The 18,459-nt window shown below is 38.3% G+C and overlaps 1 protein-coding gene across 10 annotated transcripts in view; it reads right to left on the reverse strand.

The window, feature by feature from the left end:
• MCTP1 (multiple C2 and transmembrane domain containing 1) overlaps positions 1–18,459 on the reverse strand; it is a 522,244-nt gene that overhangs the window by 44,202 nt on the left and 459,583 nt on the right. The window lies entirely within an intron of this gene.

Below are 18,459 nucleotides of genomic sequence, written 5' to 3' on the forward strand. Positions count from 1 at the left end.
TTGGTCTCTTTTTATTTCTTTTGCAGGGTAAAGATACAGAGCAGCTAGACTGATATAAAAAACAGAGATGGAGAGAAAAGAGAAGTTCTATTGTTCCTATCTGAATATCTCCAACAGAACTACCACGTAATCTTAGCCTCTAGCACAGGGTCTGACACTTCATAGGTGCTTAAAAATACTTGTTAAAGAAATTAAGGAGTTGAAGAAATAAGTATTTGTGGAAAAGATATTTATTATAAAAGTGAATAAACAAAGAATCAGCTTTTCTCAATGAATCTTTTAGCGTTCAGATGTCTGCAAAAGAATATCCAACCAATACTAGTTTAGGTCGTAGAGCTAATTTTCCTCACGTAATAGGAAGTGCAGAAGTCAGTGGTTGCAAATGTTGTTTTATATGTTCAACGATATCACTGGGGACTCAAGAACTTCTATCTTTCCATTCTATTATTTTCTTTTTTATTGCCTCATGGTGGTAGGATGGCTGCCCCAGCTGTGGGCATTGCAACCACATTCAAGAGTAGATGAAAAGAGGAAGAAAGGAGCTAGTGGTGTCTGTCCTATTTTATCAAGACAGTAGCAAGTTTTTCTAGAAACCTTCAGAAAGGTTTTCTTACAGATCTTTAGTCAGAACTATATTAGAAAGCCATTTAGAGATGAAATGAAACCCTTAGAAAATAAATATTTAGCCAGATTCTTTGCTGTTATATATAAAATAAGTTCTCTATTAGCAGGGGAAAATAGGGAAATGGACATTGAATAGACAATTAACAACATCTACAGCACTATTAGAGCCCTCCCCATCCCTCACTCCTTCTGAACACTCAAAGTACTAATGGCATTGTCTTCGTTTATTTAATGTCATTTATTTCCCTCCTAGATTGAAGACAGAACCCCCTGTTTTACTCATTTTCCCCTATCTTTTACAGAGTAGGCCCTTAGTATTATTGAATAAATTGAAAATACTATGAATGTTTTTTGTAGTACATATAAAATAATGCTTTTTAAGTAGCATTTCTTAAAGAAAAAAACATGAATTCATTTTTACACTTGTGCATCAGCTACAACTCCCTTTTAAACACACTAGGCAAAAGTAGGCTTAAGTGAAGTTTCAAAAAAGAAGAACAAACAGAAACAACAAATATAAAACATAATTATAACAACAATGCAGACAAAACTGAAATTTTCTCTATAAAATGAACTTAATTTCTCATTTCTTTGTCCTGTGATACATTCTATACAGTAAAGATATTTCAATTTAGGAATACTAATGCTTTCAGGTGCAGAGCTCTTCGGTGGATCTCAATGCACATTAAAAAAAAAAAAAAGCCAACCAACCAACCAAACAACAACAAAACCTTTTTACATTTCTTGCTCCAGTACTCAACCAACCTTCCTAGCTCTGTTACTCAGAATTCTTGTATCAGAATATTTTGTTCCCACCTAAGTTTTCTACACACTGCTCCTCATGCCTCTTGAGCATTCTCTTTTCCTTGACCTTGAATACCTTCAGCTCCTCACTTGGCATGTCGAAATTTTAGCCTTCAAAAGTGGGCTTAAGTATCAAGTAGATATGTAAATGTTTACATAACATGTGTTTCTAGCACTCTTTAGGCTGGAAATGTAGTTAGCCTATGGCTTATCTTTTGACTGTGTTGGGTTTTGTTACTCCAGTTGGCCAAGTCCCATGCATCAACTGCCATTCTTTCCTTTCCGTGTAGCTTCTTAGAAGAGCACTGCAGCCACAACTATTTCTTCTGTAATGGGAAACTGCTAGAATCCTGATAGTGATTATACTCACCACTTAATTAACAGTGATATAATTATGTTACCTAGCATGTCATAAATAGGAACTACATTAAAAACTATCATTTGATTCTTATGATCTTATGAGTTACTATTTTTTTAAGTTCATTTTGAGAGAGAGACAGAGAGCACGTGCATGCACATGATCAGGGGAAGGGCAGAGAGAGAGGGAGAGAGAATCAATCCTAAGTAGTAGAATCCAGCACAGAGGCTGATACCAGGCTTGAACCCACCAACTGTGATATCATGACCTGAGCTGAAATCAAGAGCCAGACGCTTGACTGACTGAGCCACCCAGGTGCCCTAAGGTACTATTTTATTTTCACTTTGCAGATGAGAAAAGAGAGGAAATAGATAGCTTCCAACCTAAGAGTTACTAAATTTTTCTGTAAAGGGCTGTAGAGTAAATATTTTTGGCTTTACAGGCCATATGGTCTCTGCCGTAACTACTTAACTCTGCTGTTGTACCATGACAACAGTCATAGATGTAGTTGTGGTCCAATAAAACTTTATTTGCAAAAATAGGCAGTAGGCTGGGATTGGCCTATGGGCTATTGTTTGCTAACCTCTACTCTAGTCCAAATAACCCCTTTTATATATTAGGCCAAGAGAGGTAAAGCCACTTGCTCAAGACTGCACCAGAGGCAGATCCAGAATACAGGTCTTCTGATTGGTTTAGTGGTCTTTAATACTAAGTGAAAATTGGGATAATTATTCTGTAATAAATTGGACTTTTGAAGCTAGAAAGCAGATATGATACTATTGAAAAACTATATCCAGTACTCAACCAACTTTATCTAGTACTCAACTTTTGGAGCTAGAAAGCAGATATGATACTATTGAAAAACTATATCATTTTGATCCAGGTGATTAGATGAATATAATTTGATGTGGATTTTATTCTGTCTTCTGGATCTCCCAAAGGTACATGAACTGTTAGACCCAATTTCCTTGTTTATCTTGCAGGGGAAAGCATTTCCCAGATCAGCCAAACATATATCACAATTGCGTATATACTTAGGACTTAGTGCTTGTTGAAAAGCATTGCTTGGTGGGTATGGAACAACTGAAAAACTGTCAACACAGAAGTCCTGTGACAAGATTCCTCAGAATGGTTCTAAATGTACATGGCTCCCTGCCAACTTTTTAATTTGGCTTCCGATTTTGCCAGGGGACATTCTGACATGGTTCAAAGGGGTAGGAATATACTTTGCAGCTACAGGGCAAAACCCATGACTGCTTGACCTCCTTAGTCCCATGCTCTAAGAAATTTAGTTCTGTGTTGTTGATTCAAATCTTTGACAGGAAATAAAATTTCTGTGGGGCAAGCTGTTATTATGTGACTTTCATTCCTTATATTAATAGCCTTGTAATATCATGGCAAGTATAGTTAACATCCCCTTGCACATCTATTTCTTGAGCACTGTTATCAGCAAAATAAAGACAAGATGCTGTTACCTTGACTGTTCACAGTAGACTAACCATTAGACTGGCCAGCCTATCCAGGAGTGCTCGACATAATCCGAAGGCTGCAAGATAAGCTGACTCTACAAGGTCAAGAAGTATAGGTATCCTTCATGCTTCTGCTATAATTGTGGCCCCACAGCATTCTTGTCTTTGACTTGTGTCACTACCTGCAGTTATGTTTTGATTCTGAGTGTCCATGTCTTATTAGGTTATGCGCATCATATTTAAATACTTAGAACAACCTTGAAAGAAGTTCAGAATCTTCACCAGCCTATATAATTTTTGCTAGTCCAACTTATCATGAAGGTGATGAAAAGAAATATCTTTGAGTAGGTACAAGTATTTATTGTGGATGACTGGGCAAAAGAAAGGGATGTCTTATTTGTTGACCCCAACTAGCACTTAAGATATATGCAACCCTATACCCTAAAACTTGCTTGTGAAGAATGAGGAATAATTAAAATGTTTTATCAAAGCAGTGAAAAAAGAGCTCTTTTCCCCAAATTTCATAATTTTTAAGTATTGTATTAAAAATAAATATGAAAATTGTAAGTGATCTCCTGTTAGGGATAACATATATGGAGCCTTGGGCCAAGAACTATAAATATATTTTATCCATGCTATGAAGTAAAATACTATTTACTAAATGCTATTACTATATCCATTATGCAAATGAGGAAACTGAGGCCAAAAAGCAGTTAAACAATGGATCCAAGGTCTTTTAGCTAGTAAATGATGGAGATGGGATGCACATTGAGGAAGTCGGACTACGGAGACTGAATCAACCATTACTCTAATGGCATCGTCACCTGATAAAATCTAGATCCTTCAATGGAGACTTGTTAAGTGTGAGAAGGAGCAGAAGAACAGAAAGAGCAGACCACATATTCCAGTCACCTTGTTCCCCAGATCACTGCTGACATATTACAGAGTACATCCCACCTTGTGCTCCTGTCCTTGCCTGGGCTGTCACAGAGGGATACACAGGACCCCAAGATCAGATCTCAACATAGCTGTTTCCCAACAATTATTGAGGTCTGTGCCTTGGTTTTGTAATGTTACTGAAATGCAGGGAGAAGCACTACATTCTCAATGTTTCAGCTTACATATGTTTGGGTAGACAAAACTTGTTTTTTATGGTCATTCTCTTCCTTCATTATTTTAGGCTCATGAACCTACCAGGCCCTTGTAGTAATCATTAAGGCCATGCACAAATATTCTGGCTCTTTTTAGGACTGTGGTAGGATCACACTTTTCTACCTGCTTAAAGTGAATTGCTTTGGCCAATGAAAGGTGAACACAAGTAGTCTGTGTTGCTTCCAGGAAGAAGCTTTAAGAGTCAGTGCATGCTTTGCCATCTTTCTCCTTCAGACTTGGTAACTGGCAATATTCCCAATAGCAGCTGCTCTGTTGGCCTTGAGCCCAAGGTGAAGATGACAGTAAAGCTGTGGAGCAAAGCTTCCTGTGTGCCTGTGATGGACAAATATTATTAACAAGAAATAAAGCACTATGGTTTTAACCTATCAAGATTTGGATTCATTACTGCAGCAAAACCTAGCCTATCCTGATTGGTGCACTCTTACAGAAAATTTGAATGCCTAATAAAAGCAGCAACATAGAGAATATGGCAGAAGAAGGGGACTGGGCTTCTGGCTATCATCAAGACCCCTATTGTTGCCAGCTTAGCAGGAAATATCTAAGGCGTTTCCAAAAGGACTGGAGTTAGCAGTGCAGAAAGAAAAAGTCCTCATCATCCAGGACTGAAATCCTGGTTTCTTGGGATGTAGAAATGTGAAATTTCCAATTCCTGTAACTGACTCAAACTGTGAGGAGCACCGAAGAAGCCCCATATCTTCCCATGTGCCCTCATATATGAACAAGCGCACTGTGGGAGCAATGTGGAGTTTTTTTACTAGACTGGCTGAAGTAACCACTTGGAAGCATACTATTTTAACCCTCCTGACAGATATTATCAGTCAGTAGTACAACCAAGGGCTTTTCTCTCTCCTTTCAGTAATAATCAAAAAGAGCGATGCTGTGAGTTAGAGGTTTAAACAGAAAGAAATTGAAATCCATGACAGTGATGACTTAATAATATTGCAAATTATAGTTTTTAGTTCAGGTAATTTAGCATACCAAATCACAGTTTAATTTCCTTCTACAGAGCTCAGGCAAGCAAGATAGTGTATGGGAGAAGGGGCAAGGCGGGGTAGTGGGTGGAGGCAAAGAGGAGAGTGAGGAAAAAATTTTAAGACCCCCCCCAAATGCAGGTACCCTTGAGAGACTAATAAAAGTGACCTGGAGAATGTAAAGGGCAGTCAGTTAATAAGTGTGAGGCATACAGCCGTGATCTTGGGGGGCCAGGAGTCTTTGCTTGCTTTTGTTCAGGTGCCTGCTTCTCCTGCCTGGTGGAATGTGAGCATCAAGTGCCCAGAAGGAATGCATAACGTGTGCAGAGCCCTGACAGCTGCGAAGGGAAAGAATGACTTTGAGAGTGTCAGCAAAGCGGAGCCGCAGTTGAATGGCATGTGTCCTTGACTGCGCACAGCACAATGCCTTGTGAAGGAACGAGGGTGGTGGGGCTGCATCACTTAATGATTTGTCTTTTGTTCTAGGATCAACCTTCCAGAAAACCAACCACTATTCAACCTGCACACACCACTCATCTTGCAAAATACTCAAAATAGCTTCCTCAGGTATACAATTAATTCACCTGGCTGAAGCCGTGTCTGTGTGCTTGGCTAGAGAATCAGGAAAGAATCCTCCTGATTAAATTTCCTCAAAAATGATTACCTGAGTTCCAGCCAAGTAGCTTGGGAGACAGTAGCTCTTCTAGCTGGTCAGTATTACCCAGATAGACTGCAGCTGACCAGCTGGCCCTCATGTTCACCAGAGTACCCTGGAGTAGTTATGCCCCTTTGCACCTACCTGAATTCGGTGTTTAGGGGTCGAATAGCTAGGCTGAGTTTGCAGATGCTTGAAACTAAAGTTTCGCACTCAGGTGCCTAAGAATCACCTACTTAGAAAAAATTCCTGTGAACCACCCCATCCTTACTGAATAGGAATATCTTGAGGTGGGGCTGAGGAATCAATGTTTGAACATGATTCCTATATTATTTTGGTGAAAACCAGGGTCTTTTTTTTTTCAATCTCCTCAAATTTACCTGAGTAGAAAAAAAACAAAAAGTAACCCCTCATAAACACAAAAAGCACAAACACAAACACACCTAAGGAAACAGAACTCAATCCAAAGAACTCATATAAGTAGAGAGATCATGTCTTTTATTATACAAACCAAGAGACTTCTGAAAGCAAAATTGGGCACTACTAATAATTACAGCAGGATAGCAGGTGTAGACTGGGACTCTGCTAGGCCAACCAGGACTCATGGTCACCAGAGTTCTAAGACTAATCTGATAGGAAAGGTGATTAGGATTTAGGCCACCAGCCCAAGAGAAAGCCCTCAATCATGTCTTGATGCTTAAACATCACTGCAAATATTTTAATAGGGAGGGTTTTGTGAGCCCTAAGCAGAGAGGATCTGGCTCAGAGGCTTGCACTAGCTTGGACAGAATGGATAAACTCTGTGGTCCAATTATGCCAACCAGGAAGAGACCAGTAGAAATCCTGACCTCCCAGTGGAAGAGTGCATACAGCAGTAACATTTATCCACAGCAACTTCAGAAATCAGTCTCATGAAATGTAAAGGATTATTCCTCAGAGGCAAAGAAGAGGAGAAACAAACCAGACATTATTCTATTCGTTACATTCATCTTACAGATTCTAGAAAATACCTTTTCCCCAAGTTTTTAGTTTTACTCTCACATGGTTGGCACAAACCACCTAACAATTATTGTCACATGGATTTCCTACTGCTTTCTTCCTGAGGGAACTACTGCAATATTTCTGTAGGACAAAGGAAGAATGGGTTGTGCATTTTCATTATTCAATGTGTGCAAAGAAATCAGTGTGTAAAGGATGTTTTAGGAGTGCAAAACAGCTAAGTGAGAAAGCATTTTTTCTCTAGGAAATTTCATTTATTTCTTTGGTTTTTAATAACGATTGTGGTAGATAGTGGCTTTTGCAAAACATTACAGTGATGTTATTGCATATTTCTTTTTAGATATTCCTTCTATTTTTAGTGTAAGCTCAAAATACAGTTCAATTTGGCATCTCTTAACCAACAAAATCCTATGCTTGCTCTAATGGGTAAATGCCCCAATATTGTAAGTCCTTCTTAAAATGTGAAAACCAAATAAACTGTATATGAAGAATCTGGATCTTCACAAAGTAACTTCTCTTACAGAAATTGTATGTAGGATAGGCTGTGCCTCTTTTGTGTTGAGTTGCCAGTGCATGGAATGGAAGGAAAGTGTAATTGGTGTGCCAGCCCCTGAGAGAAAAGCAGTATCTGAGGAAACATTGAAATAATTACTAAATATGTGTATAAAAGAGGCATGGTGATAGTTACAGGAGAAGGGAAAGAGAAGGCAAGGAAGAGAGAAATCGTTCTTAGATGATTATAAAATATATCTTATTTACCTGAGAGAGTTAAAGTGCATTGGCTATGCTTTTTAAAAACTGGTCTTAATTACCCTGGAGACCAGAATTCCATATGAGGTAAATATGTTTTTAGATAGTTTTCTAAAATATGTATAATTTACTCAAGGAAAAAAGGACTGTGTCCTCTGGAGCCAATCTAGCCTCACAGGTAAATACAAATTTAAGTAGATTCCTAAGAAGTATATTATGTACAGTGGCTGATGGAGTGGAATGTCTATGAAGAAGCTGGGAAGGTCCGTCAGTTAAGTACATAATAAAAATGTATTGGAAAAATACATCATTTTCTCAGTGGACTATAATTGGCTATGCATAGTAAAAAGTCTTATTTTCCAAAATGTATTCTGCATCCGCAGAGTTTTAAATCTCAATAACTGCGTTATTTTTAAAACTCAGAATGCTAAGCAATATTAGTGAGAGTGACAGAACTGCAGGGCAGATGTCATTCTATAAGTTACAACTCTTTTTGACATCTTTTTTTCACCTTCTTCTTTTCAAGCAGACTTCATCTAAAGCCATAGGTGAAAAGTTAAAGAAGATGGAGAACAAAACTCCACTTTCCCTATTCAACAGTTGGAGTGATGCTCTTAGAATTATCACAGTACATTTAACTTTAAAATGTACCCTCTTTTATTGTCCAGGAAGAGTTTTCCAGGATAAACAAAATAGAAAGAATGAATGAAAGAAAGAAAAAAACAAAGAATGAAAGAAAGGGAGGGAGGGAGAGAGGATGGAAGGAAGGAAAGGAGAAAGGAAGGAAGGGAGGAAGAGACAATGTGAAGTGTCTAGAGTAACACAACAGTCTAGTTCTGTCATTTACATCTTCACTTGGTGGGCAAGCCTTTCCTATCCCACTGATCAAGGGGCTTCCTCCTTCTAACTCCTCACCATTCTCCCAGCCCATCAGCTCAATTCTAACTTCACTTGTCATCTTTCTTTGAAACTTGTTCTATGTCCTTTCTGTATTACCCTGTTTGTGTACAAATCATTCTGGGTTGATGAACCATGAACTGTTGTGTTTTCATTGCTACATACTCACTTTACGTCACGTGGCCCCAGCCGAGCCTTCACTGCTGCTTGACCTGCTTGACCATCCAGTCATTCTGGGGTTGACTGGTTATCACATTCCTTTCAGATATTCTTTCAAACTTCCTCCATATTCCAGAGCCTCCCACCCTAAATTTTTTTTTAATATAATTTATTGCCAAGTTGGATAACATACAGTATATACACTGTGCTCTTCGCTTCGAGAGTAGATTCCCATGATTCATCACTTACATACAACACCCAGTGCTCACCCAAGAAGTACCTTCCTCAATGTCCATCACCCGTTTCCTCCTCTCCCCTCCCCCTCATCAACCATCAGTATGTTCTCTGTGTTTAAGAGTCTCTTTTGGTTTGCCTCCCTCTCTGTTTGAAGCTATTTTTTCCCCTTCCCTTCTCCGATGGTCTTCTGTTAAGTTTCTCAAATTCCACATATGACCCACCCTAACTTTGAATTCACAGCAGATGACCATTTCTCCCACTTTGCTGAAAGAAAGAGGCCATGTGTACTTCCTCAACACCCACCCTTCCATCCTGGATCTCCCATGAAACTCAATCCCTTCTCTAGTGTTCTTCCCTCCATCTATCCTATCTCTTCTGAGACCTTGAGCTTGTACTCTTCTAGCTCTGTCAACCCACCTTCCCCCACTTGTTCCTTCTGAAATAGTGTGAGTTCCCCAAGACTAACACAACACTCAAATTCCTGCCAAGATCCTAAGTTCTTGTCCTTCCTTCCCTCCCCTTCCAGAGTGAGGCCATTCTGAAGAGCAGTCCATACATGCTGCCTTCAACATACCCTATGCTTTCTGCTGTCACCGCTCTAGGGAAACTACAAGCACCAAGGTCTTCACTAATTGAATCATCAATGTTCATGACTTTTTCCCTCAGTTGTCATCTTCCATGAGCATTTACCATATTTAATTCTAGTAATACGTTTCTCAAAACTCTTGGTTCCCATAACAGCAACCCTTCTGATTCCCCTCCTACCACTCTTATGATTCCTTCTCAGCCATATGCTCTGTTCTTCATCCTGTCTTGCCCCTTAAATAGAGGCATTCTCCACAGAACTGTCCTTGGCCCTCTTCCCTGCACTCTCAACAGCCTCTGTTTCAGTAATTACTTTTATCTGTAATTAGTACTGCTCAAATTTAACTTTCTGGCCATAACCTCTTCTTTGAATTCCAGATTTATATTTCTAGTATCTCCTGGAATACCTAATTTGATGGCCTGGTGACATTTCAGATTCAACATGTTAGAACAGAGGTAATTTCTTTCCCTCTAAAATCTATCCCTACTCAGACTCTCTCTCTTCCATTTCATAACATAACAATCTTCCTGGACTCCCCTGACTGATAATGTTGCTGTTGCTGCTAACAATAATGATAACACCACTCTAATAACATTATACCTATGAAATTTGTTTTATGATAAAGACATCATTATAAGCTTTATACATATTTACTCATTTAATCCTTATAACAAGATAAGGTAGGAACTATCATTAACCCCATTTTAAAGATGAGGAAACAGAGGGATAGAGGTGAAGTACTGTGCCTAACAGCATACAAAAGCTCGGTTCCAGAACCAATACTCTTAACCATTATGCTACCCTGTTTCAAAAAATCTAAAGCTAATTTTGGAGGCATTCTTAAGAACACATTATAGCTGAGAGTCGCTGGAAGGTGGCTCATTTGAGGTATGAGAGACTTGAAACCAAGTGGTGGTTTTAGGAATACAAAAGAGAGTGACTGATGGGAACACATTGGAACTCTGCGATGATGGAAACTGCATTTAACTCTGTATCATCCTTGGCACCACGTGTAATGACTGGGTCTCAGAGACCAGTGAATGTGAATGGGAATATAGAATGAATTCTACACATAGGGAGCAGAACGTTCCTTTTAATATCATACTGGCAAAGGTAGATCCAATTCTGTTTCCTTATGGGATATGTAAATATGAGGCAAGGGATCAGAAAGATATTGGCAAAATGAAGATGATAGGACAATCACTTTTCTTTTGCTAAATAATATCCAGTATACAACATGGCTAGTTGGAGTGGTTATGGGACTCTGATATCTGAATTGCTGTTTTCCATTCTTACACATAGAACTTTCTATTCACTGAGCATTTAACCAAATGCTTACTATTTATATACCATTGTGCTTAATATGTGTTATAATACTGTTTTTGCCACTATGGTTTATAATGTTTTTGTGGAGACTTACACATTAAATTAAATAAGACCATGAATTAATTAATTAATACATAAATGTTGTAAGAATGTGGCATAATGGTTTAAATCATGGGCTTTTGGAGTCTAGACAGAACTGGGTTCTAATTTCAGTCTTTAGTTGTGACTTTGGACAAGTCACTTAGCCTAGCACAGTGGATGATAGAACTATTTAATAGTGTTGTCGTGAACAAGAAATGAGATGATACACGTGAAGTGCTCAGTATAGTGCACATAATTTTAAAAAATGGAAGGGAAAATAGATGAATATCAACTGAGGAGAAAAAACACATTATTGTGTGTTTTGAAGTACAGTCATCACTGGCTAAAGAGTTAATTGGCAGGATCTGGGGTGGAAAGCAGATTCCAGCTGGGTTTTAAAGATGAATGGGTCTTGCTCCTCAGTGCTACCTGGGGAGGTGGCAGCCATCTTTCACTCAGCATCATGGCCGACCTCAGATCTCTGGTGAAGCCCCAGATCGTTAAAAAGAGGAAGAAGTCACCCGGCATCAGTCAGACTGGTATGTCAAAATTAAGTGCAACTGGTAAAAACCCAGAGGCATTGACAATAGGGTGCGCAGAAGATTCAAGGCCAGATCTTGATGCCTGACACTGGTGACAGAAGCAACAAGAAAACAAAGCACATGATGCCCAGTGGCTTCCAGAAGTTCTTAGTCCGCAACGTCAAAGAGCTTGAAATGCTGCTGATGTGCAACAAATCTTACTGTGCAGAGATTGCCCACAATGTCTCCTCTGAGAACCACAAAGCCATTGTGGAAAGAACAGCTCAGCTGGCCATCAGAGTCACAATCCCAATGCCATGCTGTGCAGCGAAGAAAATGAACATACAGACAGTTTATGTGCACATCATGTCTGTGTTCATAAAACCATAATACTACAAAAAACAAAAAGGATGAATGGGTCTTGAATAAGCAGAAAGGGAACTTCATGTAGACTGTAAGAGCATATCAGGAGAATCTTAAGAGGAAGATACAAAGTAAGGAAGAGTGCAACTGCAAAATCTATAGAATTTTTCTTATAGGTTAGAGAAAACCACCAAAAATGATTCGAGTTTTTGCATCTTCATGAGTAAAATATTTGCGCTACTGGTAGAAATTCTTGAGCTACAAAGGACGCTTTTTTGAGAGGAAAGAATAGAAGTTCAGATTGAAATATACTGTGTTTGGGTTTATGATGAAGCAACTTTCAATGTACAAAAGGGTGGAAAGACACAACAGACTTGGGACAGAAGGCATAACCAGAAATGTTTAGCTCCTTGAGAAGAGGAATTAGGCCTCATTTCTGTTTGTATCCTTCAGAGAACATAGCGTAGTGCTTTGAACGTTACAAGTACATAATACTTGTTGCAGTGATGAAAGAATACATGAATCAAAGTAAAGATTTTGGAGTTATCTTCCTTGAAGTGATAGTTAAAATTGTGGGCAAAGATTAAGAAAGAACAAAAGTGGGAGATACACAAACACTGAAGACAAACAATGAACATGGAAGTGTTAGAGTAAAAAAGACCTGAGTGTCCAGGGAGATAGAAGGGTATATGATTAAATGGTGGCTAAGATAGCATTGAGCTCAATGCACTAAAAAGGTAGAAGGCCGAATGATGTTATTAATGTCTTCAGGGAACAAGTTCAGGGAACAGTGTTATAAATGGAAGCCACGAAGGAAAGAATTAAGATTGAACAAAAGAGGGGAGTAAATGGAGGCAACAGATGTACAGCATGTCTGAGATTGATGGTGAACAAAGGAAAAGAAACCTACTCTCTTACAATGTATCTATATTTGATGCACAGAACAGACATTTGTCATAGGTACACAAATATTTATTATGTGCATACATGCATGAATATGTGAATGAAAGAATGAATTGAATGAATCATTCATACTGAATGAGAGAAAAATACCCTATCTTGATTCCTTTTTTCTTAATCAGAATATTTTCACCTTCATTTCTGTGCTGTATGTAAATAGATGCAAACATACTTAAAGGTGACAAAGTTGGTCAACTCTTGTAAAAAAAAAAAAGTTGATCTCTTTCTACCATATTACTTTTACTTGTTATGGGAAAAGATTCACACAGGAAGTTCTATCATTATGATTTAGATTGTGGGAAGGGAAATGTTTAGAAATAAATACAAGGAATTTTAATTTTCCTATCAATTGTTTTCACATAAGCTATAACCCTTCCAAGTGGCTCCCATGTGGATAGTCTTTTTTATTAAAACTAATTGTTTTGTATGTTTGGAAAATGCAGTTTTATTATGAGGGAGAAAAGTTTGTATACTATCATTACAATATAAAAAGTAAACATGACTTATGGAAACAAAGAAACATCTGAAATCAGTAAGCATCTGTTTACTTGTCTCTGTATACATGAAAAACAGAGATCAAGAAAATATTTTAGCTATGGGTTTGTCTTTTTTTAATGCTCTGAAATTCATGCTGAGTGGGGAAAACTCATGCTTGATACATTCAACTTACAGTACGTTTTCAAGGTGAATTACTAAATCCTAAGAACCTGACCTTCTAATGAAGGCACTGAGGCAAGCACAGAGTTGGTGAAGGAAACCACAAAGATATAAAAATGCATAGATATATGATCAACCAGGGACAAACTCTGATAGAATTATCACCATATCTCTACAGACAAGGTATATCTATCAAACATGCCTACCATAAGCTTTGATTCCATTAATTTCCTGAGAAAAGACATCAGGTAGAGTTCTGGATGCCAGGTGTGTAAACACTAAGAGATTGCGATATTGCGATATCTTTTGTGCAGAAACCCGAACACAACGCAACCAGATGCAGAAGTGAGTTTCCATTGGGAATGCTACCCACCCTTTTACTACTGGTACCATTATTTAAACGTTTAATGTAGGAGAAACTGAAGGCCAAAAAAGAACATGCTTGCACTTAATTTCAAGTGACAGCTAGTACAGTGCATTAAAGGTGTAATACTATACACATGGTAGTTATATATAAATAGTAACATTAAAAAGGGGTTACAACATCCCTAAGACATCCTAAGTCTAAAACATTTAAAAAGCACATTTGCAGTACAACTTATCTTAAATTATTTTAATTGGTTTCAAGACGACTTCAGATTACCGACGGGCTTTGACTTTTTCTGATTATAAAAGAGAAACACAGATGAAGGCTTTTTAGGCAGCCTAATACCATTCCCAGGTAGACTACCACCTAGTCTGTGTTACTTAAATATCATTAACTATCAACTAACATTATTTTTACATAAATGTTTTATGTAAATTTTGTTTTCCTAAAGCTATTAGTCCTCTTCCTCTTAATAAATATAGCTAATGCAAAAAAAATTTTTTTTGTTCTTTTTTTGTGTTCATTATCCAGGAACTTTTTCAAAGAAAAAGGGGTGTGTGTATGTGGGGGGGGGGGGAACAGAGTGACAGAGCTTGGATACTTAGCAACCATTTTACTGTTGAGAGTCTTTTTTTTTTTTTATAGTATGAAAAATAATCCAGTTACATTCTTTAGCTCGATTACTCACAAATAACTTATCTGAAAAAAAAAATCAAGTAAATCTGTCAGTCGGGGAAGTTTATTTTTCCATGTGTTATCTAGAGATAAGCCAGCCTGTACTATTAGATTTCCACTGACATAATTGTGCATGAATTCTGATCTGATTTGGTATTACATGGTGCAAAAGGTGACACATTTTCTCTAATATACCCCATTAGAAAGGAAAGAAATTGCCAAAGTATGAAATCTGAGGACCTTGATTCAGAAACTATGTGACTTTGAGGTCAGCTCAAAGGAAAAAAAGAACTTGTTCAACTACCCCAGGCACTGAAGGTTGTGACAAGAAAACCTAATACCTAGGGTAGTTACTCTTTTGGATAATCAATAAAATCTTACATTATCAGACTGCAGCAGCTGTATATTTGTTTATTATATTGCCTTGTATGTCTCCAAAATATTCTAGTGTGGAATCACAGAGAAGACAGATGCTGTCTCTGTTTCCAAATCATTGTGATCAGAATACATGGGTAAGATACCAGAACCAAGAAATAGCATATATGTGTATGATGAGCTCAATATTGATTTTAATATCTGCATACTGCTACCTCACTACAGCAGAAAAACATTAGCTCCAAGGATCCTGGAAAAGAGTCTTGACCGAGCTACTTACAGTTTGTACAACAAAATTTTCAGAGATATCAGTCATCTTTTAAATCCTATGAGAAATATCCTTGAACAAATTAGTAAAATACCAGATGTGAACTGTTGGTAATTTCAAATTACATTTTCTAAAAAGAAGAAACTCTTATGCTTTAAGAGGGAAATGTTCTGCAATCTCCTTTCCTCACTTGGCTTTTCATTTTTGGCAGCCAGTCAGAGCAAGTAAAGCCTGACTTCCAGGACACTGGACAGTGGCATTTTGTCTTCCTTCACTGGTAGAGGACAATGGATGTCCAGTATAGTCTGAATAGGATTTAAAAAGGATTTTTTTTATGACTCCTTTCTACGTACCAACTAGCTTCAAGGGAGAGTTCAGCTAGATAGTGAAATTTCTGGGCTGAATTCTTATCTATGGACAAAGCAGAAGAAGAAAGATTTAGGTAGCACTTTCAGGTTTTAGCGAAGTAGAGAATGACAATTCAGTCAGTCCTTTGATGCTTCTCCACTTGTAAATCAAAAACAAAAAATGAAACAAAAATATACGGGATGATAAACTTCGGATACACCTGGCAATTTGAAGGCACTATGCTTGTTTAAGTTTTGAGATAACCTAATCGAGCACTATATGGTGATAAACCTTAGATAAAGAGAAAGTCTCCTGTTAGGCAACAGGCTTCATATACCTTAATGCTACTGGACATCTGTTAGGAGCTTTTCTTCTTTAGAAATGGTAGCTGATTTTACTTTCCAAAGATGGCCACATAATATCTCCCATCTCTTAGATTCTTATGCAATAGGACCTTGACACTCCTCATTAAGAGGTAGAACCAAAGCCATCCTCTCCTTGAATCTGGGCTGGCCTTAGTGACTTGTTTGACCAATAGGACATGATAGAAGTGACATTCTGGGACTACATCATAAAAAGCTTTGCAGCTTCTGCTTGGATCTCTTGAAACACTCACTTTTGGAATCATTCTCCCTCTTAGAATTGAGTTGCCACATCATGAGAAGCCAGCAACAACCCCTAGTCATCCAACTGAGCCATCTGGAATGTCCAGCCTAGTCAAGCCCTTGGAGGACCACAGCCCCAGATAGCTGGCTAGACCCACAAGAGTGATTCGAGCAAGAGCTGCCCAGGTGAGCCCAGTGAAGCCAGTGAATAATGAAAGAATGGAAATTATTACTTTAGTCACTAAGTGGGTTTTTGTAGGGGGTAGGCACTGGGAGGTTGTTATGCAAAACAATGGCGGGCTTTGGAGACAAACAGGCTAGTTTGTAGTTTGGTTGTTTCGCTTATTTCGTGACGTTGAGTGAGTTACTCAGAGGCTTCAGTCTTTTCATTTTATAAATAGTGACAATAGAAGGGGTTTCTCAACTGACCCATGATCCTCCTGCATCGTATTTTCCTAAAGTTTTAGATCAAAGCCAGAATAAGCCTGGGTGTTACATGCCTTTCCTCTGAACCAACTTTTGAGGCATCACAAATATTTTGCATCCTTTTACATTGATACTTCTTGCTTCCACATTGGATCTGCGTTCACTTAGTGAAAGCACACTAAATGGGGAAGAGGCCCTGAATATGGACCTGTTGCCATCATTTTTTCAAAGGCTCTCTTAAGACCTAGTGCTGAAGGAAAAGAGGGCTGGGCAGGCACGGAGGACACTTTCTGTCTATACTGACCAGAACATGCAATTTTGCACACCAAGTGACCTAGTCGTCATCTCTGGGTGGGTCAACAGGACTTACTACAACATGACCAGGAAGGAAAGTTAATTAGAGAGTTAGTTTTCTGACCTCAGTTTCTTCATCATCAGACGAGTTACCTAATTCCCAGACTTAACCTTCTTCTTAGATAAGTTAACTTGTTTTCAGATTCAACTACTTCTCTATTTTAGTCTCATTATCTGGTTTCTAATCTTAGCTACTTCCCCACTAGCCAAGTTAATCTTCCTGATACTGAAGCATGGGAATAATACTTGATAAGCCAATACACAGAGTTATTGTGAACATTAAATTAAGGTAAAGAAATGGAAGTACTTTGAAACATGTGAAGTGCTTCACAAATACAAGGATATCTCAGCCAAGCATCTTATAGTCCTCAGCAACTCTAAATTTTCCCTTATTCTATAGAACATAAATTGTTTCAATAATCTTAGTACATTTACTATTAAAAGTATCTCTCAAATTTGTTGCTTTCTTATTATCATGATTGCTGTTTTCAGTGCAGGCTGACATTATTTCTTGCTGGGAATACCATGGCACCTCCTCACATATTTCTCTACTTTGAATCTCATTTCCTTCTTCTTTGTTTTCTTAATGTTTATTTTTTGAGAGAGAGAGAAAGTGAGTGAGCATGCAAGCAGGGGAGGGGCAGAGGACCAGAAGTGGGCCCTGTGTTGACAACAGGGGGCCCAATGCAGGGCTGAAACTCACAAACCTTGGGATCATGACCTGAGCCAAAGTCAGATGCTTAACTGACTGAGCCATGCAGGTGACCAAGTCTCGTTTCCTTCTTATTCCATCACCTGCCCATTAGCAGAGTTTTCTTCTTTTCTAAAATTTATTCATTTATTTTGAGAGAGAGAAAGAGAGGGAGAGCATGAGCAGGGGAGGGGCAGAGTGAGAGACAGAGAGAGAGAGAGAGAGAGAGAGAGAGAGTGTGAAAGAGAGAGGGAGAGAATGGGAGAACCCATGAATCATGAGATCATGACCTGAGCCTAGATCAAGAGTTGAATGCTTAACTGGCTAAGCCACCCAGGTGCCCTGACAGAGTTTCCTTCTAAAAGCACAAATGTCATCATGACAATTCCCTATTTTAAAAGAGCCTTTGATTTCTCACTGCTTGAAGATAATTCAAATTTCTTAACTGATGGCTAAAGCATTCACAATCTTAAATTTACCTTTTCCAGTGTCATTTTCCTCCACTTTATGCTCCTACTGTACCAAATACTCCTTGAATTCACATACCACATTTCCTTGTACATTCTCACTCATCCTTCAAGACTTAAACGAAATGCCACCTCTACTGTGCAACATTTGCTGACAAGTCTGTGAAGATGGTCACCTTCCTGTTTTTCCCACCCAAACTCTTTATAACTCTATTACAACATTTTTCTCACTGTATTGTAGTTATTAGTTTACATAATCAAGGGTCCCATCAGACAGCGATTCCTGAAAGGCC

The sequence above is a fragment of the Acinonyx jubatus genome, chromosome A1 (genome assembly GCF_027475565.1).
Source record: "Acinonyx jubatus isolate Ajub_Pintada_27869175 chromosome A1, VMU_Ajub_asm_v1.0, whole genome shotgun sequence".
NCBI classification, from domain to species: Eukaryota; Metazoa; Chordata; class Mammalia; order Carnivora; family Felidae; genus Acinonyx; species Acinonyx jubatus.